Here is a 25,612-nt window from a genome sequence, read left to right as displayed (position 1 = left end):
ATTATTCCCTGGCTGGGGGTTCATCTGTTTCTACTATACTCATATTTTACACAAATAGCTAAAATTAAAAGTCAATATATTGAGAAAGTGCCAGAAACAGGAGGGGGGAAGAAATTGCTTGGGACTTTTGGATTTCTGTGTTTTTAACAAATGTAGGTGTCCAACCTATTTTCCCCCTCCACTCCTCCGAAAGACATGGACCCTTGTAGTTTCCCTTCACATGCTACTTTTTATTGAAGTTTGTGAGGATAATTAACCCTTACAAGGCTTTTTAAAGGATTTGTAAACAGTGTAGGATTAGAACAATATATTTGTCTGTATAGGCACATTGGCCTATGACGTGCTTTCAATGCTAGATTTTTTTTATTAATCTATAATAAAAACTCTGCAATTTTTACCTGATATGATTTGCATGCACTCCATTAAGCCCCCATCCCTATAGCTTTACAAACTGGGACAACGGTCACTTATGTTCATACCAATGCTTTAGGGAAGTACTTAACAACTCGGATGATAAGAAGCGTCTTTTACCTGAAAATAATCTTTAAAGCTCTCTAGAGTAACCATGCTATAAATAAGTTTTTCTGCTAGCCCATCACTCCGTAGCTGTGGGATGTCAAAGCGGCATCCTTGTGCAACTGTTGCACATCAGCACCACCTCAGGGTGCAGCTGTTGGACCGTACTGGTGAGCGGCCCTGAGGCAGGATATCTCAGTGCAAGGAGCCCTGTCCTGTCTGTGTGTGTGTGCCTCTAGTTTTGGGAAGTTTTGCTCATTTGGAGGATTAAACACACCAAATGGGCTGGAGCTGAAAAACAAGTATCTAAACCTTAGTGGTGGAATATCTCCGCTGAATTGTGGAGGAAGAGAGCTGCCTTATGTGCTGTAGTGGTGCAAGCATTAACTCTGCTGCAGCTTCACTTAGTATGGGTTGAGTGCTTGCAAGGTGAGAATTCTGCAAAAAGCCTTTCCAGGGGAATGAATCAAGTCCATCTGTAAAATGTTTCTCCTTTTTCTGTAGTTTATATGGTACCTCCATGTGTCTTCCACATATATCAAGATCCTTGCTTATAATGTGCTAATACTTAGCTCACATGGGCTTCTGATGCATTTCCCTGTTCAAACAAATCCGGGTTATAAATGTTTACTGCTGTTTTTCTGTAACTGGTATGGCTGGTGTATCCTGACATGCCTGGAGCTTTGTTTCTGTGCATTCACATGGACTGTTGTTTGAACAAAGATTTAAATTGGGAAGGCAGGGCAGGGTGACACAGCTATTGCAAGATGCATGCTTTCTCACCATGCGGCTGTAGCCAAAATGTGCTTGAGCATTTTACCTTGGAAACAAAAAATAACTTAGCCTTTCATTTTTGTGGTAATTTCTTCATTCTTCAGCAGCATGGCTCTACCAGGCATCAGCAGTTTGAAGTACAAGATATATTGCACAACATATGGACTAATTGGTGCTTTTAATTTCTCTTCTTGTAGGATAACTCTCAGGTTCCTGAATGTGCTGTCAAATGCTGACACATTGAATTAGCTGAATCTGCTGCATTTTTTCTGATCTTTAAAAAGACCTAAAGGAAAGTAGAGACTGGCACTTCTGTTACAGTCTTTTAAGGTAAGATGTTATTTCTTTTGCCAGGGCAGAGGGAAGAAGACGGATTCCACAGGCTGTCCTAGTCCCACCTCTTGGTCTCTAATCAACCTATTGTGGTTTAGTCCAATACAGCCACTTGCTCACTCACTTGCTCGCTCTGATGGGGGAGAGAATCAGAGGAGTAAAAGTGAAAAACTTGTGCATTGAGACAAAGACAGTTTAATATGGAAAGCAAAATCCATGCATAGAAGCAAAGCAAAACAAGGAATTCATTCACCACTTCCCATGAACAGGCAGGTGTTCAGCCATCCCAGGAAAGCCAGGCCCCTTCACACATAAAGATGATTTGGGAAGACAAACATGATCACTGCAAATGTTCCCTCTTCCTTCTTCATATGCTGAGTGCGATGCCATGTGGTCTGGAATATCACTTTGGTCAGCTGGGGTCATCTGTCCTGGCTGTGTTCCCTCCCAGTTCCTTGTGCACCCCCAGCCCCCTTGCTGGTGATGTGGTATGAAGACCAAAAAAGGCCTTGTCACTATGCATGAACTCAGCAATAACTAAAATGTCCATTTGTTATCAATCCTGTTACCAGCAAAAATCTAAAGCATAGCAATCTAAAGCATAGCTTTAGCATCAGCTATTGTGAGGAAAATGAACTCCACCTTAGTCAAAGTCAGCACAAAACTACATGAATTTGAGGTCTTGTTTTGGACCCAGCTAAGCTATAATTCGTTGATTATAAGCCAATTCACTGGCTTCAGTAAGACAAAATCCATGCAATTTCAAGAAACATCCATGAAGAAACAATTTATTTTCTTTTCCTATATCACTAATTCTATGCAAGTGCTATGCAAGCACTCTGAAGTGCTTGTATATCTTTCCATTCACATGCCTTAGTTCTTCTATCTATGTATTAGAATTATTTAGTAGTAGTGGTCTTGTCCCTATAGAATGCCATATGCTGAGATCAATTCACCACCAGGAAAAACAAGGCTATGAAGCTAAACATGACTGTAGCTAGAAAAGTGACCATTCTGCTTTGACTAGGGTTGCTGCTGTGATCTGTCACTAATTACCCATGTTTCCTGTGCATCTTTGGGATTCGTGGTTGCATTATCAGCTGCACTGTAGGGCTGCTGCATTTTCTCAGCAGCACAGCAGAGCAGTCGCAGAGCAGACTGACAGTCAGTCAGTGCCAGGGTTATGCTGTGCCCAGTGAGCAGTGTGGCCTCTTACCACTGAAGAGTTGTTATGGTGACCAGCAGGACAGGGCTATATAGATTTTTTTTTTTCTCTTTTCTGTGCAAAGATCATGTTAAGAGCAACACTAAAGGGGTGCCCTGAATGAAATCTCTAAGAAAGGAAACCCGGATAAGTAAAGGCTGTGTAAAGGCTCTTTGCTACTGACTGCTGCATTGCCTCAGGTTTGACAGCTGCTGTTTGAAGCGGCAGTTGAATTCTATTTTTATTTACACTTAGAGTGTCACTGCCTGCCCACCTTATTGCATGTACTGTAATATGCTGCAGAGTTGGATGAGAGGTAAGACACACCTAAAACTGAACTTCTCTTTTGAAGAGGAAGGATTTAGTTTCTTGACAGTTGTGATTACCTGGGATGGCTAATTGCTTTTCTTCTGCTGCTTTTGCAGCCTTAATCAGAGTGTAAACAAGCAGTGGAGACAGCTTGTTTGGCTTTTGAGTGTGGAGAGCTTGTTTCACTTTTGACTGTGGAGTAAATGTGATGCTTACAGGTGTGGACTTGAATTGCTGCCAGCTTATGGGGCAGGTAAAGGGCTCCTGAATCTAGTGATTCCAAAGACATGAGGACACCAGCTGATTTCTTCCTTGGAGGATGCTGTTCTACACTTGGGTGTACCTGTGCTCTTGCTCTTCTGGAGAGTATTCTTTTACCAGGAAAAGATTAGTGGATTTTATCTTTGCTGGTGGCAAAAAAGTGTTTTGATACAGCAGGAGAAATGGTTAGAACAGGCGAAATAAAAGAACTTTACTGTTGCTGTGACTAGACTGGTTGCTGTTCCTGTGTGGCTGTGTGCTGCAGCCATGTCCTGGCTGTAGAAGTGGACACCCTCAACCAAGCATGGGTTTCTAAATGAAGGAAATGTGTACATGTATGCCCAGAGGGGCTCTCAGGTTGACTTTTCAGACCCCCAGCCCTGCCAATGCACTGGAGCAGATGCCAGTAACGTAGTGTGTAGTGGGTGGCCCTGCAAGGTACAGGGTAGGAATTCAGAGGAGGGTGCTGTAGGGAAACACCTGCAGAGAGAGAGGAAGAGATTGCAGAAAGGCTGGAAAATCCAGAGCAGACTTGTAGGGGCTCTCAGGGAGCTGACAATAGGGATGATTGCTGACTGCCTCGGAAAGCACAGGAGCACTGAGAAGAGTCCACTTCTCAGTGACTTGTCACAAAGCTGTGGGTATGGAGAGGAAGAGCATGATGATATTCCTTTTCAGGCACTCCGAGTTTAGGTACCCCCCAAGTTACATACATCCACACATTTATGTGTCTTTGCTTGTCCCTACACGGAGTGGCATGGTGAGCTGTCCTGCTGCATCAGTAGCTCTGGGCACCTACAGAGGGCAGGGGAGCACAGGCATTACTGGCAGTAGCCATCAGCCCAGAGATGTGCTGCCAATTAAATGTTAGTACACCAGGTAGGGTTAGTAATTTAGCAAGTCTTGGGAAAAGTGGGTGTAATTTATTTCCTCAAAGCAGAGTATTAGAAAACTGGGTGTGGTATGATGGCATGTAACACATTTCATTGTGCTCAAGGCATTTTGCATTTGTACAGATACTGATAGCTTGAAATACTAATGTTAACACCTCAGTGATTTTTGCCTGTGTGTTACAAAGCCAGCATCTCACTGGTGTGATACATTCCATGGAGAGGGCCCAAAAGCATTTTGTCTGTTTCTGAACTTCAGTGAATGTGATCCCTGTGGAGATGATTAAAGCACTGCACTTCTGATTGGATCACAGACTTTGGCAATGTGAGATGAGCAACAGACTTATTAAAATTAATTTCCATTTATAAAACCATGGTTGCTTCATTGGGATATTGCCTTGGGTTTCTCAAAGCTGTGTCCTGTAGCCTTAATTTAGCTTTGATTTTAGTAAATAGAAAGGTTTTATTGCAATATCATCAGACTTAGAGCATTTTCACTTTTCACAGAAGAAACTCAGCCTATTTAAGAGGGAAAAAAATTGAAACAGCAACCAACCTTATGAACAAAGTCTTGCACTTCTGACAGATGAAAATACAGACTGGTTGAAATACAAATGCTCAACAATCACCTTGCTTAGCTGATCCGTAAACTGTAGCTTTTTTACACTTCTAGTTATCTTCTGTTTATGTTATCTAATTCTTTTTATCTGGCCTTTCTGAGTTTTCTGTGCTTGTTGGACCAGTTAAATTGGAGTTTTGCACACTGATTAGTTGGCTTCAGAGGTCCCTGATATACTTTCATGTACAAGGAGGATCTGATTTTTGAGAAAATGTGTTTTGTAAGTGCACTTAAGCTTTGCTCAAATCCAAATACCACTGAAGAGTTGATATTCTTCTCTCAACACCTGCACAATTAAATGCAGTCGCTTTTTTTATTTGACCAGGTATTTCCACTTGACTGATGTAAAACAGTTGTAGCTTAAGCTGTGGCTGTTTCATCCTTCCTCACCTTATTTGTAGTTGTGCTTAAATATGCCACAAGGCCATCAAGCTGCCCAGCTGTGCTGTGTTACAGCTTCCACCTTCCCACATTGTACAGGAGGATTTTTCCAAGTCATCTTGTCATGCCACTTGCCAGCGAGACCTGGAGGGTCCCACCTAGAGTGGTGCTCTGGGTATGAAAAGGTTGTCACAGTGTCACCTCGTGCTTGCCAGTTTCTAGAGGGAAGCCAGCTGTGCAACCTGACTGTAAAAGAAACAGCAGTAGAAGTCTGCAGTGTGACCCAAGCCCACCTCCTGGTGGTCTGCCATCCATCTGGTGACTGGTTGCACCTGACTCCATGTCTGCAGCCCAGCTGAGGAGGCTCAGGTGGAGGCCCCCTGCACACTGGTCACTGCCAGAGCAGAGTCCAGGTGAAACTGGGATGTGCACGTCGTGTGTCTGCATCCTGCACTGCTGGTGGCCAGCGCACGTGCTCCACGTTCCTTGATGCTTTCTTGCTTTTCAGGCATTCAGGTGCTGGGACCACTGGTTGGAAGTGATGCTACTGACCAAGAGCAGCCAACTTGTGCCATACTATATTTTTGTGAATTTGGTCTGTGGAAGGGACCCCACTCCTCAATTTTAGGGGCACAATAAATGCTGAGTTATTTAAGTACAGCAACTAGTTCTTTATATTAATGAAAGGTTTGTGTTCTTTTTTGATTTATGAGACTTGTAAAAGATTAAAAAAATTAAGTCTCTTAATCTTTGGAACATTAAAAAGTTAAACATTAAAAAAAATCCCACCAAAACATCTTTGGATTTTAGTTCTTTTGCCTCAGAACCTGACACCAATTCAGCAACTCTCAGGATTTTCTGAGAATGACAAGTTACTACTATAGAAAGTAAATTCTCTTGTTCCATGTTTTAATCTTAATAAGTTTTGAGCTTTTACCTGTATATTTTTTATTTGCCCTTTTGCTGTTTCTCTACATGTGAGGAGGCACAAGAGTAACTCATCTTTCTTTCTGCTAAAGGTTCTTCTATTTTTTCAAAGGAGATGCTTTGTCCACTGGGAACTGTCTCAGCATGCTAATAAAACTCACTTTATGCCTTTAAAATGTTTATTCAAAGTGGCCTGGCTGGCTCACAGTAGCTGTGTGGGTGGACTGTCCTTGAATTTTGTCAACTTAATTTAGTACTGCACAATACCCAGTGATGGAAAACAGCTATAAATTGTCTGTGCACAGCCATGCATTATTGATAAAGGGTAGAATAAGCTCTACAATTTCTTTACTTGATGTTGTTAGTGCAACAACTGGCTGATTTGTTAAGACTTTTCCCCCTCCTATTGGCAGTAAAATATCTCTTCATTTTGAACTCTGAGTTTTCTGAATTTTGATTTGTTGGGGGTTGAAAACTTGCTTTGTCTCCAATGTTACTAAATGTAATGGAAATATTTTCACAGAATAGAAACAAACTTAAGTTCAGGGGGAGCTAAGCAAACAGTAAGTTTGATTCCATGCTGAAGACAAGACTCTCCTAATTATCTCAAATATGTAGAAATAGAAAATGGATCATAAAGTCTCACAGTACATTTAGAAGAAAAACGCTTTAATATACTTCATTTGGCACATGCTTAGAGAAAATGCTTTACAGTGAGCTTGGTGTGCTTTGTAATTTCAGTGTTCCTTCTAAGTTTATGAAAAAATCTCAAGCCTTAAATCTGTCTTGCCTTTTCTCCTGTTGACACTTAATGATGAGTAGAGACTCCACTGAATATAATTTGCATATAAAACTATGCTGTAAACTAAACAGTTCTTTCCCTGTAGTTGAACGAAGGTACAATGAACTGCTGAAAACTGGAAATTAATAAATATGAAAGTAAAAAAAAAAAAAAAACACCTCACCAGCAAAACTATGAGGCACTTAGTCTTTCTAACAGATGTCCAGCATTGAAACTTCTTTTTAAGCTATAATTTTTGGAAGAGTAGCTTCCCAGAGGTTGTTATTGTACTACCGCCAAGGGAATGTACAGTTTGTGCCAAGGAAATATTGTATTAGAATTATGGAATTTTATTTCCCTCTTTTATGTTTGTAGATAGATATCCTTTGGTAGAAGCATTCCAGACCCCAACAGATTTTTACTTTTTTTTTTTTCTGTCTTTGTAAAAGTGTCAGGGTAAGGAATTCACACGTTATACTGATGTTATAATGGTTTCTTTTATTCTATGGGGAATTGGTGTGTATTAGTTTAACTTTCCATATATTTGCAGTGTTTTAAGGTTAGAAGTCATTAAGTAATGAAGTAATTAAACTGTTGGTGTCCTTGCAGTCAGAAGGCAGGAAAAACCATTGGTAAAAGGACTAACATGACTGACAGAGGCTTGCTAGAGATTTACATTGAGAATGAGTCATTCTTCAAAACTTTTTCATTTTCTGATGGAAATTGTGGAGTAAATCAAATACAGTGGCTATGAGTGATTAAAATGCAAAACTTATGAATTCTTACTGACTTTGTAAATCTGAGTCCTTTACTGTTAATATAAAATAATTTATCTTAAAGCAGTCTTGAGGCTGTGATTTTTTTAAATGAATGCTTCAACTCTTGAAGAAGGTTATTTTTATATTCAACATCATTAATTATGTGGATTGCATAGAAAGCTGTTATGGAAGAGACATGGGAGATTTTTTTCCGTAGGTCATCTGGCAGATCTGTGGTAATTCACTTGATAAATCAAAGTGGCAAATTTTACTGTAGTTTAAATACTTACACAATTCAGATTTTACATAGTCATCTAAAAATTTCTGTGCTGGTTGAAGAGGATACCTCTGGTTTGATCCTGCAGAAAATACAAACAGTGGACATTGACTTGCCTGTGATTTTGATTTTGGAGCAACTGCGCAGCTGTATTTTTTTAGAGAAGGGCAGGCTTCAGCCATGTTAATACAATTCTGTTCATACCGTTTGGGAGTGTGAGTGTGTGTGTAATTTCTTCTGGAAACAAGTATACTTTGGTAGTGAAATGCAGTTTTGAAAATCCTTTGTTCCTGTTGTTTCTTTAAAAGAGCATCTTTCACTGGCACTGTTAGAAGCCACTGTAATGAAAACTGTAAGATGAGGAAATACTCCAGAGTACAATAGGATTGGATTCTCTTCCATATCTGCACACTCTCTCCAGGCAGTGCATGGATGGTTTTGTTCAGACCTCTTAATTTGCGCCCCCCCCCCCCCGAAGTCAATCAGTTGTCTGACGAACACAAAAGTGGTTTAATGCAATTTGACATTTATTTTCTTCATACTACTAACAAAATATGCCTTGGTCCAGTCAGGTTGAGTGACTTTTGGAAAGTTGCCTGGATTAGAAATGTACTGTGCAAGTGATCTGAGTGTTGCTTGCCACCATCCAAAATCCTTGACCCTTGGGAGGACCATTGTGGAGGAAGGTGGGATGGATGAGGCTGTAAGAAATCAACTTCACATGACTGATCTCTGCAGGCCACGCTCAAAATACAGGGACAGATGATGCAGGAATGGTGTGATGCAAAAGGACCTGAAAGTAGTTGATTTAAAAACAAGTAAATAAAATATAAAAAGGTCAATTTTTCTAAGGGAAACCAGAGACTTTTCCTAGCAGTCAGTAGAAATGAAAAGATGGTAGGGGAAGAGTGAGGCCAGTGACTTGTGAAGAAAAGTTTTCTGAAAACCTGTTACTTTTAATGTGGTATTTCCCGTTCCTTTTCAAATGCGTTGAAAAAGGATGTTATTTTATTTTTTTTCTTTCCAGTATAGGAATTAACAGGGGTGGGGTGGAATCCTTCACCCTAAAATATTTTCTTTTTAAAAGCATAGGGTAGGAGAGTAAAACAAGTGTAGCTGCATCTGTCCCCATCCAGGAGTAACGCCAAATTTTGTCTCTGACAAGTTGCATTGTGCCCTACTATAGGGGAAAGAAAACTGCTTTCCTCTCTCTTGGTACAACAAATGTATTAAGCTTGTTTGGGTGGGATAAACTTCAGAGGGCTCTTCCAGGTTTGATTAGTAGTGCAAAACCTGTGTTGGTTCTAACACAGAGATGTTGTGCTTCCATTTACCTCAACCAGCCAGGCTGCAGTACAACACTTGTTCTGTGAATCACAGAACAGTCATCATTGTGGACAAAATCTCTTTTCTCCTTTTTGTTGTTACACTACATTGTCCTCCAATAATTTGAAAGAGATGGGGAGTACGCTGAATTACCCTGATTCTGTCAAGTTACTGTGTCAACAGTGCAGTTATCTGCTCTGAGAGGCTCTGCACTGGCAGAAACTGATTCTTACTGAATTTGCCGTGAACTTTCAGCTGTAAAAGTAATTAATTCTTTGCAAAATATGCTTTAAGTGGTGCTATGTCCTTGCCTAATGTCTGTAAACCTGATGATTAATAACATTTTGTCCTTCTAGAAGACTCTATTAATGATCTTTCCACAGTGAACTTGATGAGACCCTCTTTGCAAAATGCAGAGCACTTTTTAACCCTTCTTCTCCCAACCACCATTTTGGCTGGTAACGTTCACGCAGTTTCCATGCAAAGTGGCATGTTACTCCTCTACTATGTGTACAGAACACAGAGCTGTAGGTTGCTCTTGTGTTTTCCTCCTGTTCCCCTTTTCCTCCTCCCTTTTGTGCTGCTCTTAATAAGCTGCTAGGGGATGACAGCACAGATTTTCCCAGTATACATCAAAACAAACACACCTAAGCTGGATGCAGTAAAAGCAAAACATTGTTAGATACGGCAGAAGATTTGCTAGGTAGGGGAAAACTGAGTTATGTTATTGGGAAAATTATTGCACCCCTGGCTAATTACAAAATAATTGAATGAGTGGTTATGTGTTGCCTCACTGCAAACTTTAAGTATCTGAAATATGATCTGTTTTTTTTAGTGCTGAAATTTGCTATGAAATAGAAAATTGAGTAAATAAAGTTTGGATCCAGCATGATCCTTGGCTGTTCTTGAAGGTTCCTCAGCCTTCTTCCTTCTGGTTTAACTTGGGATATTCTTGTGCACCTGGAAAACTGAGCTATAAAAGCAGTTTTGTTTCTGTTGTTTTATTTATTTGGTGCTAGAAAAATTGCATTCCTGTAAGCTTTCTATAGGCTGCCTATAGCAAAGGCAGTGCTGGCATGTGAGGTTTCAAGATACAGAATAGGCTGAAGAACTCAATTTTAAAGGTGCACCATGAATGACTGAGCTTAATGTGTCTTATACCCAAGGAATTTTCCCCCTAACAGTTTTGAGGTACATACCACTTTAAGGAACCTGTGGTTTACTTTGGAGTGAAATCACAAGTTATTTCAGGTTTTATTCCAGCTTTTTCTGTTTTCTTTGCCTTGGTCTTGAATGTTCTGGCATCTTTTGTTGCCTTTCTTCCACAGCAGCCTCTTTAGAGGTGCAACACAACTATTAATTATCTTCCATGACAAAGAAGTGTGCAAAGAAAAGGTCCACATTTGTTGCTTCCCGAAGATCAAAATGAGGTTTCAGATGCTAACAATGTGATCAACATGCAAGACAAATCTGGGCACAGGCACTTAGGAGTTATTTTAGCTGAATGTATTTGGCAGTTCCTGGAGTGTAAAAGGAAAGCTTGTCCTTGAGTTTTTTAAAAGATCAATAGTCACAATGTTGACATATTCATTACAAGCTTTAAAGTTTATTCCCTGATAAGTAAACATGTAATGTTGCATGGTTGATTTTTTTCTGAACCAATTTTTAAACTTCAGAATAACTTAAAAAGTATTGGTGAAAAATAAGTTTTCCATTCCATTGCTGGAATGTGTCCATGATTCCCAAAGAGTAAAAGAGTTCCTGTGCCAAATTCAACAGAGTAGCAAGAGATCTTATTTGAAGTCTGTCCTCAGTGAAGAATGGATTATGGCTTGTTCTGGCCAAAGTAGAAATTGTAGGAAAGAGGAAAGTATTTTTTGCCCGGTTACCCCTCATTTGTGAGAAATGCTACTACCCTAAACTTGTCTCTCTGTCATATTACTTCAGGTTGATGGCTCCCTTCATTTTGCTTCAAATCCTATGTCCCTCTGCTTAAAAAATAATAATAAAAAAATGGCTTTTCAGAAAGATTCACAATGTTTTAAAGAGAGACTGAGAATCTGGGTGACTGCCTTTCAAAGTCAGTAATTGATGATATTTCAGTTCAGGGAGGAGTTTGGCTTGGTTAATGTAACTTTACAGCAGAAGTATGCATCTCATTATTTTATGTGTCTGTATTTATTTAACTTTTGGCTGTGTGTTTTACCTGTAACATTCCTTTTAGTAGTGACTGGGAGCAGAATTAGGAGGTAATCACAGGTTTAAATGCCCAACAGTGTGCCTTTATTGAGTATGGTTAGTGGGCTCCTCTTTTAATTGAAAATGCATAGAAGCAAGAATCAGTAATGTATTTTAAATGGAAATCTCCTTTTGTACAACACAAAATAATTTTTCTTTACGTTAAAAAAAGGGTGGCTACTAGGGCATTATGTCCTTTACTAGGTATCTGAAACAATTTATGATATATCAGTGGATATATCATAAATTGTGAACATGTGAACAATCAGTAATTGTTCAAACCGTATTGGAAATAGGTTTTCTTGTAGGCACGTAGTGTCTTGGGTTACAAGATGTGGTCAGGGGTGTGTATTCTATTGCCATCTGTTAGAGTTGGGGCAGTTATGTCCTGTTAATTGGGCCACCTGTTAAAACCAGGTGGGGCAGTTTTTCTTTATCTCTTCCACAACCAATCCTCCCTCTGGGAATTGTCTTCTGTTAATGGGCCATTGAGTGTCACTGCATGACTGGTAAAATTTCATCATCCCATTGTGAGATGCTCCGCCCATGGGGAGGAGCCAACCATTCCTGCCTGGATAGAATCTGATATTTGGAGCACTACAAGCGGCTTTTTCCCACTGGATTCCCAGAGGTGCAGCCTTCTTTTTCACTGGATTCCCAGAGGAAGACCAGGCCCATTTACACCACCACGGGACCTTCAGAGGAAAACTGCACCCTTCTAGAGGATCACTGTTCCAACAGAACCGCACCTGTCACTGCAGGAGGGCAGCAGCCACCATTGAATGGGAGTGCTACCAGCACCCTGACCCACAGGGTATCAGGTCATCTTCTGACTCTGTCAGTAGGTTGTTTTTTTTGTACTATTGCATTTGTGTTTTAATTTTCCTAGTAAAGAACTGTTATTCTTATTCCCATATCTTTGCCTGAGAGACGCTTAATTTTAAAACTATAATAATTTGGGGGCGGAGAGAGCGGGGTTCGTTTTCCATTTTAAAGAAGGCTGCTGGCTTCCTAAGCAGACACCTGTCTTTTTTCAAACTAAGACACCTAGGAAAAAAACAGATCAGAAGATCATGGAATTTTGAAGGCAAAGGTGCCTTATAAACACCGGAGAACTTAGGGATATACACTGGCAGTGAACCAGTCTGAAGGAGTTGAGAGAGAAGATTATTCGCTCTGTAGCTATGACCATCTCTTCTGTGTCAGGTTTGCTCCTCAGAAGAGTCATTTACTTCAGTTTGTGCTAGCTCAGCATTAGCTGTGGTGCTAACCCACCTTTACAGTGTTTTTCCAACAAGTGTTTTTGATGTAAATTATGTAAAGATTTCTGCACATGCTGTAGAGATGAGCCATTGTTTTGTTTTGGTTTTCTTTTTTTCAATTTCAAGATTCCTAATGCATTGAGCAACACAAGATCTAATCCTGGATTTTGAAAGCAATTATTTCAGCTGTAAAGAGCTTCAGAGTTTGACTTTCATGCTTCCTCTTGTGTAGGTAATTAAGAGTTGCCTAACACAGTACTACAAAATCTGTTCTTGGGTAGGGCACTTCTGAAAAGGCTCTCTGAGAGTGATGAGGAGAGCACATTTAAGTCAGATATGAGCTGACCACAGCAGTTGTTAGCCAGAGAACTCTACCCTGAGCCTTGCTCTCCAAATGTATGGGCCCTTTTACAGAAGAAATTAATAATGCAGAAGCACATAATGGGACAATGAGAGAGTCTGGAAGAAGGGGACAGGAAGGATGTGTAGGAGACAATAGGACTTAAGAGAGGACAACAAGCCCAAATACAGTTTTGCTTGTGAAGTCTTTTGATACAGTGTACGACTTGTAATGGAGTATGAATGATAGTGGAAAACCAGTCTTCTGGGAAACCTGAGGATGTTTACATTACCTGATATAAAAGACTGAACACACAATATATCTCAGAGCTAGTCTGTAAGGAGGCCTGTAATAAGAAAGAGATGGAGTATCTGAAAGTTAACATTCTTCATATCATAATCCAAATCAACAGATTACGACCTATTTCATGTGTGCAGAAAATCATGCTATGAAAAGCCAGTGCCCAAAAAAGACACAGAGTAGTCCTTTGACTTTATTTAAATAAAGGAGGAGAGTCCTCTGGGGTGCAAGCCCATGGAGATTTCTCTCTCAGGGTTTCAGAGGGTACAGCCTCCTTTTATCCCAAACTCCCGGCCGCAGGTTTCCCTCTTCATTTCCCCACTGGCTGAGGTACTAGGAAGGCACAGCCTTCCCAAACCACCAACCCCTTGAACCTGTCTTTTTACCCCAAAGTTCAGAAGTTCAGGCTCTCTAGGTCCTGGAGAAGACTTCCTGTGCACCTATTTGTCCATTACCCTGAAGTTCAGGAGCCAAACTGTCTAGGTTCTGTAACAAACTTGCAGCTTGAGTGGAGTCATTAAGACCCATTTCAAAGATATTACTGCCCCTTGCTTCTGAAGACCCTCACCCATCAAATTGTTTGTAAAGATGTTAGCACACATCTTCCCTATCACATGTTTATCTCCCATTCTACTTCATCTTTTTTTTAATGGTGAAAAACCAAAGTCAGAAGTAGTTCCCAGAGGTACAGTATCATTCTGTGTCTCAGAAATTACTTCTAGCCTTCCTCCAATTTCTGATAAAGATTCTTTTAATGGGGTTTTTTCCTGCCTTTTACTGTGTGGAACAATTTTCAGACAAACCCGGAGAAATAGATTGATATTCTACTGATGTAGATGGAGTACATTGTAATTTTGAGGTTTTTTTAAGAACAAGTGAAGTATATCAGTACAGAGGTGATGCTGTTCATGTTTTGTATGAATTTTTAGCAGTGGCTATGACTCCTTCTCAATCAGGGAATAACTGTCTCTCCTCAGGTCAGGGAAGAATAGAAAAAAAGAAAAAAGTGTTTAAAATTATGAAAGCTTTTCTGTATGTCACTAGTTTGTAAATCCCAAATGTAAGTTGTGAGAGTTTCTGTTTAGTAATGATGTGGTTAAAATTAGTTTATAGTTGGAAACTATGTGTGTTGATTCCAGTTAATCTGTACAACCTACAGCTGTTTTTGTTTATAAACCTCAATAAATACTATGGTGGCACTGGAGGAATGAATAACTGGAAAAGCAAAACAAGCTTCAGTAAGAACACAAGAACTTTTCAAAAGATTTTATTTGTTGTTTTGCTGCAGACGGGTCCTCCATCATGAGAGAAAAGAAAAGGGAAAGTAAAAGAATTTGTTAGTGTTCTGTAATGTTTTTCTTCTGTATTCCCTGTATGTTCTAGAATGTCTTCCTCATTTTTTTTCTCCACTGAGTGTTTTAGAACAGCATTCTGATTCAATAACTGTGTTTTATCATTACCATGGCTGCAGCACATTGTTTTGCCAGTGTTCCCATTGAGAAGCAGTGGCATGAAGTGGATTAAGTCAGTCAAGGGAACTGACTTAAGGGAACTGTCACTTAAAGAGCTGTAATAATATTCTCTCCCTCTTAGTACACTGTACCACAAAACATGCACAGGAAAGGAAGAGATGCAGATGTTAGGCAATCTTCTGGCAGTTAGCATTTAGTAGATTTTTCCCAAAACTGTTAATGTGTGGAGTTGTCCCTCCCCATTGTCATGCTGAGGTTTATTGAGCTTCCTCAGCGCTGTGTGCTGCAGAGACAGGGCAGCCCTGATCTTGCAGAACAGCCTTGGTTGTCAGCTTTTCGTTGAGTAGGGAGGTGAGTGACCTCAGGAGGCAGTACCTCAGCAGATGGTCAATGATCACAGTTCTTGCAAGGCTGGCTGTGTTCTTCAGATTATCAATGAGATCTAGCAGTTGTATATCCTACCCTACTGACAGCCTCGTAGTTACTGAGGTTATAAAATGTACACCCTTCTTTAGCACAGGACTTAAAAACCAGAGTGGCCTTGCTTCCTCCTGCAAATATTTAGCATATGTTTTAGAGTCATATTTTTGGACAGAATAGGTATCACTCTTATTGAGTGCAGGAAGTACATGTTTGTGTTTTACTGTGGTTTTGGAAGGCACAGATTGGGCTGGACAGATGTCACAGGAAAACAGGAATGCTAGGACAATATTTTTGTTTAGTGAAAATGGAATAATAAAGTATGTGTGTGAATTCTGCATACTGAAGACTGTCTTCCAGCAGGTTCTTTAGCTGAAGAGATTTCCTAGTTTGAGTAGGACAGTTCTGCTGTGGAAAGACAGGGAGAGCAAGATAAATGCACAGTTTGGAAAGTGAGCAATGCTAATTCAGCATGCTGCTCAGAAAACTAACCTGACAAAAGAAAGATTTCTACTCTGTTAGTGAAATGAATCAATTGAGTAAGACTAGGAGGGAGAACCTGAGTAATGAATAGGACAGAACATCATGACAATGCTAATTTACCTTAATTGTTTTCTGTTTTGATGTCCCCTGTTAGGTTTTTTTTCCTTCACACAGAGGAATTCAGGAGTGCTGCGTTTCAGTGTGCAATTGCAAAAGTCCATTTGATTTTTAAGCCATGAAGAGTGAAATGCAAAATTACTCAGTTTCATTTCAGGAGACAGTAGCTGTTAATGCTTCGGTCAATAAAAATAATCTTTTAGAGAAATGACCTTCAGGCATGTCATAGGTCATGGATACAGTCTTTCATTCATTTACTGTAACCAATAAAAGCTGTTATTCATCAGACTATGGATAATCTTGGGCACCTGTGATCTTCTTTCCTCCTGTGTGTTCAGGAAAACTTAGAATACCTGCACAGGCTTTTCAGGCATCCCTATATGAGATACTGATATGTTACAGGGCTTGCAAGGGTTTCAGGGTGAAGAGAGAGGTGAGAACGTTGACTTCATGTTCAGAAGCCTTGCTTTATTAGGTTATGATATCTATTACATTATTACTATGCTAAAAGAATAGAAGGAAAAGTTTTCAGAAGCTAGCTAAGCTAAGAATAGAAAAGGAATGAATAATAAAGGAGCTCTCTCTGATTCTGTCCCAGAGAGAGCTCAGTCTTTGATTGGCCCTTAATTGTACACATGCAACATGGACCAATCACAGATGCACCTGTTGCATTTCACAGCAGCAGATAACCATTGTTTACATTCTTTTTCTGGGGCCTCAGCTTCCCAGAAGGAAAAATCCTAAAGAAAGGATTTTTATGAAAAGATATTGGTGACACTGATAGGCATGAATATATTCATATCCTGATTGCTTTCCCTTCTCTTTTGGGAAGCAAGAAATTTTTTTTCTTGAGTATAACACACTGCATATAAAAATGTGCATGTTTAGGAAGAAAATCAGCTTCTTTGCAGGACGCTATTGGTGTGCTTTCATCTCTTAATCTGTGTGTGTCTATTTATCAAAATGATACATTGTTGTGGAATTCAGGAGGTTTTGGGGGTCACAGTTTCCAAAGTCATTAACCCAGTTACAGCTCTGTAGGAGCAGAGTGCTATCGTATGTGTGCTCTATAAAGATGATTTCCAGGCCTGGAGTTGCGCTTGGGGCAGACGTGGCAGGCAGTGTCCATTAGGTGGCTCTCGGTTATGGAAAATACATTTTCAACTACATGCAGGCTAATTTTGAAAGGCATTAGCTGTGTTTGTGTCCTGTCAGGCAATTAGAACAAATCAAGAGGCCATAAATTCAGACCTTCTCAAAAGCTGGTACATTTTGGTATCCTGAATAGCTCTGCAAATACTCTCCTGTCTTTGCTTACTTCTGTTGTTGTAAAATGTTCTCTGTTGCAGGCTCCACAAGTGAGATAAGATGGAGGTAGCATTATTGTCTGTTACAAGGCATTGCAAAATGATTATGCTGTTTCATTACAAAAAAAAGGTCTTTTCAGTAGAAACTGAAAAGGTAACAAAAGCTCTTCATGACTCCCTCCCAAGTGGAGCAAGGCTGCTGCAAGATTCTTCTGCAAAGGTCTGCTACAAACTTAATTGTTCTTTAAACTAAAATCTGATATAAAAATGAGGGAGCAGATGATACTCACACCTTTGAATGTGTAGACAGGCTGGAATAACCACTGAGAGGACTAGTCTGTCCCATTTTATTCTTTGGGCAATTAATCCTGGAAAATAAGAATTGCAATTAAAAAATGTTGGAATTACCACAGGGACAGTTACATGGTTTATGCCTAATGGCTAGACTGATCTTTAGATGCTGTCCTCCATGCAAAGGGGACACTGCCAAAGCTGCCTGTCACAGCATTGTGGGTAATGCCACAGGTGCTGCTCTGAAGGTTTGTGAGAAAGGCAAGTAAGATAATGGCTGTATTTGACAGTCCTCTGCTTACTGAGGCTGCAGCAATACAGCTCAGCCACAGACTTTATTTCTTCATCTTCCAGACCCTTCCACAGTTTGGATATCTGTACAAGCCCAGGGAGAAGCCTTGGAAGCCTTGGAAGCAGTGACTTGCCGTGACCCTGAACGGCAAGCAGGAGAAACAAACGTTTTGGGGGAGCAGTGGAGGGAGGTAGAGCACAAATTTCCTGTTGGTTCTTTGCTGTCGTCTTAAAGAGTAGGCATAAAGCAGAGGTTGTGGCAGATCTGACTGTTCATCTGCCTCCTTAGCTTGTAGAAAGGCACCCAGGGGGCCACCAGATTCAGGCAGAGCTGGAAAGACTTCTCCTTTCCACAGCCAGCGAGGTGTGCTGAGGTGTGTGCAGCACTCTGAAGTTACAGACTGCTGCTGGCTGGCTGTCTGCAAGGGGATGCATTGCTGCCTCCTCTGCTCTCTGCCCTGTCTGGGCAGCAGAGATGCTGCTTTCCCTAGCAACTGACATGCCAGTGCACAGGCCTCACTTCTTGAAGGAGAGGTTGCAGAGGAAATGGGGCCCTTTTTTCCTTTTGGTCCACTTGTATCAAATTGCTTTCTGAAGGAAAGTAGGGCTGCTGGCTTGGGTTTCTGTAAGGGAGGAGATAAGATTTTAAAAACCTGAGATACCAAGAATCACATATCAGGGGCAAAGTACAGACAAGCTGCAAGGAATAATGTTATTTATTGTGGAGTTTGGTGCCTTACCAAGAGATAGTATGGAGTTAAATTTAACTGGTGTTTTTATTTCAGCCAACATACACAGTTTCTATCAGATCTGGTATGTACGATTCCCCATGTGTCTTCTGGGACAGTACACACACTAGGGAGCACCGTCAAAATGGTTTAATTTCTGTAAGACTGCTTAGGTATTATTTCTTTATTTGATGCTCTGCATAGGATATATGGAAGTATAGTAGAGTTTACTGTACAACTTGAGTCATTGCAGATTAGTAATCAACAACTGTTTCACTGTTGAAATTTTCTTTTGTTAAGAGAATTGTTTGTTAATTCCAACAGTGCAGTACTTCATGTTTGAAAGCATTTTCATGAATCTCCATTACAAGACTGTCACCAGATGCATGTAACCTAGGAAGGAAACCAAAGACTTTAGGCACACATGGATCATGGGAAAATTAGTCTTAACTGTCTAAACAGAAAAGACAGTTTGTCAGCTCTAATGTGCTTGGGTGACTGAAGCTCCTGGTTTCTTCTGTGCTTTCTTTCCTTAATAAAGAAAATTATTTTGGCAGAGCTGTTGTCGGTTTTAGGTGACAGCAACAACAGATATGAGAAAAATCTCCATGTTGGTTTGCTGGGGATTTTTTTATTTTATTAGGTTTTTGCATATGTATTTGCATGTCCAAGTTTTGAGTAATGAGAAGGTTAAAAGTTGCATTTAAGCACTGTCTCCATGTGTGTATATTGGCTTCTTGATGAATTCCATCAGTCATTCTATTGTTTCCTGGTATTTATGCATAAAAGCACAAATTGCTTCCAAAATAATCACAAGTTTTGAAACTTGGCTTTAAGGTTTCCGTATCATGGTTCACTTCACAATGAAAGCATTAAAGGCAGTGATATATAGTGAGACAATTCCCAGGGGATTCTAAGTGATCCATATCAATGCTGCCAAAAATGTTCTTGCTGGGGGAAGAGGGGAGTGGGTGGACATTTGCATTATTTATGGACTACTGTGACTTACAGCCTTGAACTGGAAGGAAATCAGAGGTATGCTGTAGTATTTGCCCTCAGTCCAGGAGCACTGAACAGCCTGGATCCCATCCCAGGAGTTAGACAAAGCCCTCCCTGGCACACCTGTGCATCAGCAGAGCTGGCACCCTCATGGCTCTTTAGTGCCTCTCCTAATTCCTGGTGCCTTCTGTGCTTTGAGCAAAGGCATGTCCCAGTGAGCGTGGCAGCTGTTCACTGGTGAGCATTTGGAATCCTGTGTCATCCTAGAGTCCCCTTCTACGCTTGCCTGCACAACAGGTCTGCAGGCCTGACACGAGCTTTTGTCACCGTGCAGTACTTGCTGTATGCAAGTATATATCTCTCTGAATGCAGCAGCTCCTGCTCCCTCCATAGGCCTGCTGGCCTCCTTTGGCTGCAGTGGGGTGTTGCTTATGCTGTTACACTCAGCAGCATTATCCCTACATGATGTTACCCACATGCTTCCTTCTGTCTCTTTAAGGTTTCCCACAACTCGCGGCTGTGTCTGTTCTATAGGATTGTCGTGTCCTTGGTCAGTCTTTCCAAAATGTGCTGAATGAGTCCTCACATCTCCTAGAAAGATACTGTACATGAGTTGATCTATTAGCTGTCAGATGCCTTGCAAGACTGACAGTTTTGACCAATGTGAAAATAGGATTGTTCTTAATCTAGTCTGCAATGGATTGCTTAAAAAAAAAAGTGTTAATACTGACTGGAGAGTGTTAATATTATACAAATCATTCTGACGTCAATATCATATGCAAGAGTATTACTCTAAGTGTTTGGATGACTCATTAATTAGTCTCCTGCTAGCCTCCTTGTGTCTCCTAGTACAGAAACCACAAAGGGTCAGCTGGGCAGAACGGTGAGCAGAGATGGAATTCATAGGTCTGTACAGTAAGTGCAATTAACTGAAACCCTGTTTCATCCATGGTATTTGTGGTGAGGACACAACTGATGCCTGAGTGAGAACCATGCACTCGGTGCCTACAAGTCTGCTGCCCCTCTGCCTGCAGATGGCAGGTGATGCAGTTTGGGAGTCATGCATGTTCATGGTAAACCTGTGTGAACAGTTTTAAAAAGAATACATTAAAGACTTTGCTTTTTAAGTGTTAGTATATTCTGGGCAGAAAACTGCTCCAGAGGCTTGGCTTTCCTTAAGGGCTCTGCCCTCCCCTTGCTGAAAATCCCGGTGCTATGCAGTAGGTAACTCAGCAGAGTAGAAGGTGCTGCATGAAATAATCATCAAGATACAAAACTTAGAGTGAAGAAAAGCCAAGAATGAACAAAGAAACCTTCAGAAGTTCCCAGGAGCCTGTGTAACAATTGTGTGGAGGGTGAGCAGCCTCAGCAGTTTGGCAGCAGGCACCTCTGTTTTTCTCAAGAGCCAGGCTGCTTTAGGACTCAGCTATCAGGTAATATCAGTGTAAATCTGCGTGAATATGCCCTGAAGGATGTTCTCAGTCTCTGTTCAACAGGATGGTCTCCTTTGCAAATGCTGTTTTTCATAACGTAGTGTGTATATAAATAAATCATAATTAGAAAGGTGAGCAGATTTTCCTCTCCATCTCAGAAAAACAAATTTTCAGCACAGCTTGCTGTGGGAGTGAAAAGATCCTTTATTTACTAGTTTGTGATAACCTGTAGATTTGCCAGGTTTCTCTCAAATGTGTCGTTTAGGTTAGGCATTCCTTAGCAAAATGCCCTATTGGTAGATGAACAACACCCCCACATACAAGGTCTGTCTCTGGACACTTGCACAACCTGACGGAGAGCTAGTAAAATATATATTTCCATGCCTTTGAAATTTAGTTAGCAATTATGGATAAGTTTTGGCATGTGTCTGGAGATGGGATGCAGAGCTTGTGCCTTCTTGGAAATGTTTTTCCAAATTGTTTAAAAATGCTAAGTGTTGATTCAAAAAACAAAACAAACAAACAAAAAAGAAAAAAACCCAAAAAGACAGAAAGCCAGCTGTCTGGAAAGCAGCTTTCAGAGAAGTGCAGCTATGCTACATTTTCCTTGGACTCTTTCTAGAGTTGTACAGTTTAGCATGGATTTGTCCATAAAAGAATGAGGTTGAATACTTCAAAATTACAGTCACTCCAAACCACTTCTGTTAAGGCTGCTACCAGTGGAAGTGGTGCTTTCCTTCTGTCACTTTATTCTGTTTTGTTTATACAGGTCTGTCTCTTCTGGATCAGGTCAAGGTCCACAGGGTTCAGTCTGTTCCCTGACAGTGACCAGAGAAAAGTGCCCAGGGAATATAACATAAGAACAGGGTATGCACACAGTACATTGTTAGAATATGCCACTAATCGCTAGCAATTTGTAGTCCAGCACTGTCTTAAGCCACAAGAAAGGTGTTTGTTTGTTTCAATAGCCTCTGGTGGACAAATACATTATATTTTTCTTCCATCTGGGGTTTTTAAGTATGGGTGACGTTTAGCACCGTCAATAATATCCTGTGGCAAGGAGTTTCATTAACCACTTGGGTTTTGTGAATAAACCTCGCTTTTAGTTTTTCTTTTTATCCTGCCTGACATCCTCTAGTTTTTGCAAACTTGAGAAACATTTTCTTCCTGTTCATAGTTTTTAAACCACATATTTAATGTCTTTTTAATTATGGAATTTTTATTTTCCCTCACGTCAGTAAAAGTTAATAGAATATCCTGAGTTGGGAGGTATGCACAAGGGTCATGAAGTCCAACTCCTGGCCATGCACAGGACACCCCAATAATCACACCATGTGAGCAGTGGCCTGAGAATGTTGTCCAAAGGCCTCTTGGACTCTGTCAGTCTTGGAGCTGTGACCAGTTCCCTAGGGAACCTGTTCCAGTGCCCAACCACCATCTGTGTGATAATCATCTTTTCCTAATACCCAACCTAAACCTCCCCTGACACTGCTTCAGGCCATTCCCTTGGGTCTTGTCACTGTCACCACAGAAAACAGATCAGTGTCTGTCCCTCATGACAAAGTTGTAGACTGCAATGAGGTCTTCCCTCAGTCTCCTCTTCTCCAGGGTGAACAGACCAGGTGACCTTAGCCCCTCCTCATAAGGGTCCCCTCAGGGCCCTTCGCCATCCTCATGGCCCTCCTTTGGACACTCTCCAGTAGCTTTATATCTCTCTTATTGTGGCACCCAGAGCTGCCCCCAGCACTCGAGGTGAGGCTGCCCCAGTGCAGAGCACAGCAGGACAATGCCCTCCCTTGCCTGGCTGGCCATGCTGTCCCTGATGTCCCCAGGACACGGGTGGCCCTCCTGGCTGCCAGGGCACTGCTGACCATGTTCAACTTGCCACAGACCAGGACCCAATGGTGTGCTTCCAAGGGGCTGCTTTCCCAGCCCTTTGCGTCCCGGTCTGTCAGTACATCCAGGCTTGCCCTGTCCCAGGTGCTCGGTGTGGCACTTGTCTTTATTATAAACTTAATGTCAGTGGTAATTGCCAAGTCCTGCAGTTTGCCTAGGCCTCTCTGCTGGGCCTCTCTGCCTTCAACAGCTCTTTCCAATTGTCAGCAAACTTGCTTAGTATCCCTTTGAGTTCTGTACCCAAGTAATTTATGAAGAGGTTCAAGAGCACTGCCCTAAGGAGGAGCCCTGTGGAACTGTACTAGTCACAGGTCACCAGCCTGATGCCACCCCATTCACTGTAACCCCTTGTGGTTGGCCACTAAGCCAGCTGTTCACCCACTGCATGACATATCCAGAAAGATTCTGTAAGAGACAGTATCAAAAACTTTATTGAATTCCAAATATCACTCATCTTCCCTGGATCAGCTATGTGGATTACCCTGTCATAAAATAAAATTAAGTTTGACAAGAAGGATTTTTCCCTTATGAACATGTTTTAGCTGTGACCAATGACTGCATTGTCCTTCAGGTGTTTTTCAATACCTCACAGAGTAATCTCCAAAATTTTGTCAGTCACTGAAATGAGACTGTGACAGGCCTGTAGTTTCCAGGCTCATCCTTCTTGCCCTTCTTGGAAACTGGGATAATGTTACCAGCTTCCAGTCAATTGGGACCTTTCCAGATTCCCAAAACCACTCAAAAATCATTGAGAGGCCTTGTAGTTGACATCAGGCAGCTCTTTAAATACTCTTGGAATCCCATTAGGCCCCATAGATTCACAGTGGTTCAGCTGGAGCAGCAGATCCTGCAGAAGTTCATGTCTCTCTGATCATATTCAAACTATAACAGGCCAATGTTACTTCTGCACTACCTTTTGTTACTAATGGATTTAAAAAACCTTTTTATTATCCCCCACAGTACTGGCCAGCTTCAACTCCAGTTGAGCTTTGGCCACAAGTTTTCTCCCTACAGTGGCAAGCAGCATCTTTGTAACTCAGATCATAATTTTAAAAAATTACTGAGATGTAAATTAGAGAATTCTTAAAATGTAGTGTAGGGCGAGTATATTGGCAACATACATTATTTCTCCTTCCTGCCCAATCTTGTTTTGATGGCTCAGTACTAGGAAAAATACTTGGTTTTCCTTGCTGCTGTCAAAGGCTTCCTGCTAAACTGTAAAAATATGGTTGTGTAGATATATTTCTTTTGTCTTCCATTTTGAAGTATTTTGAGTATTTCTAGCATTGAGTGAGGAGGAGGGGGGCAGGAATCAAGGAGATCCTGTTCTGCTTGTGCATACAATAGCAGAGATCAGGGATTTTACATATTTAACAAAGAAATCACTCTTTTTTCCATAGCATTTGGTAGTCATTGTTTTAGTGTGAGAGAGAAAGAAATTCTCTGACAGTGAAATTCTTCTCCTTCCTTGCAGCTCAGGTTTGATTTCTTAATTGTCATATCATCAGCACATCACCACTCATCAACTCTCCCTGCAGATGGTGAGACCTGAGCTGTCAATCTGGTGAGCTGGCCAAGGAGTTGCCAAATCCTCCTCCCTCCCAAACCAAAAGACTGTTTCCCTTCCCACCAACCTTATGACTGATCAATTTTTCAGTAGGATTTGTTTGCAGGATAAAGTGTCACTGAGGAGTCTGCTGGGTGCTAGGTGACCTGAGTACTGTCCCTCCAGGTTGTGACCTGGTGGCCACTGATAGGCTGTGCTTAGGCTGGACCCAGGTACAGAGATTCAGGTAAAGTCTCCTAAATTCATTGTACCAGCTGTCCACTGCGACTTTGAGAGAGACTGTAACAGGCTACCATGGCCTGTGCAGCTGGCACAACTAGTGTGACTGCCTTCAGGACAGCTACTGCTGTCATCTTAGTTACCATCGGATCATTAAGTTATTTTTTGCTAAGTTCACAAAGGTGAGGGTTGATTTTTTTTAAAATTATTTTTGGATAAAGGCTCAACTGTAGGTAATGGATCTATGCAGTTTTAGACAAAGCTTTTCTGTTGCTGAAGGACAGCAGAAGGGTAGACAGAAGTGACCAATGCCTTGTCCACACACAGCAAGTTGTGGTCTTTTGGTGACAAAGGTGACAGGCTTTACCAGGCAGCTGTCTGTGCCATGGGCTAGCTTACTTCTCTCTGCAGTGCAGTCCATGTCCCTGGGAGCAGACTCTGTCCTATTACCAAGAAAAAAATCCTTGTAATTCCTCTTGAAAGTAAATCTCCAATGATTTTTAAGGGACAACAGAGAAACCCTCTAATATCTGATAAAAGTACGGTCTCCTTCAGACTGCAACAGTAAGTTGGCAAAGAATTAGTTCTTTTAAGAAACTTTAGACTCCACACCTGTGTCATTTTTGTAAACGGGTGGAACTTAATTCTTTGTAACAAAATTGAAATAACTTTCCATTGTTTTCTGGGATGCTGTCAAGAGAGTGAGCCTCGCTGGGTCACTGCTCTCAACGTCTCCTGTCCCAAGGTAGGAAGTAATCTCATGCAGGAGGCTTGCTCTAACGTGAGCCATTCTTTCATAGCAAGAAAAGCACTCAGATCTCACAGGGTTACTAAGCAATGCAACTGTGTTATCCTGCTTGAGAGCCACGCATAGGGAGGCTTATTTAGACACC

The 25,612-nt window shown here is 41.1% G+C and overlaps 1 protein-coding gene across 2 annotated transcripts in view; it reads left to right on the top strand.

Moving 5' to 3' along the window:
• KANK1 (KN motif and ankyrin repeat domains 1) overlaps positions 1–25,612 on the top strand; it is a 129,681-nt gene that overhangs the window by 31,112 nt on the left and 72,957 nt on the right. Inside the window, exon 2 of one of the 2 annotated variants that reach the window (XM_054287190.1) lies at positions 1,488–1,620. The exons of the other annotated variant lie outside the window; for it this stretch is intronic. The gene's annotated coding sequence lies outside the window, so the exon portion shown is untranslated. The remainder of the gene's footprint in view (positions 1–1,487; positions 1,621–25,612) is intronic. 2 annotated transcript variants of the gene reach the window in all.

Source organism: Melozone crissalis, unplaced genomic scaffold (assembly GCF_028551555.1).
Source record: "Melozone crissalis strain CALT ecotype California unplaced genomic scaffold, PUWL_Pcris_2 ptg000005l_1, whole genome shotgun sequence".
NCBI classification, from domain to species: Eukaryota; Metazoa; Chordata; class Aves; order Passeriformes; family Passerellidae; genus Melozone; species Melozone crissalis.
Note: the sequence above shows the minus strand (reverse complement) of the source record. Positions and strands in the feature narration are given on the sequence as shown.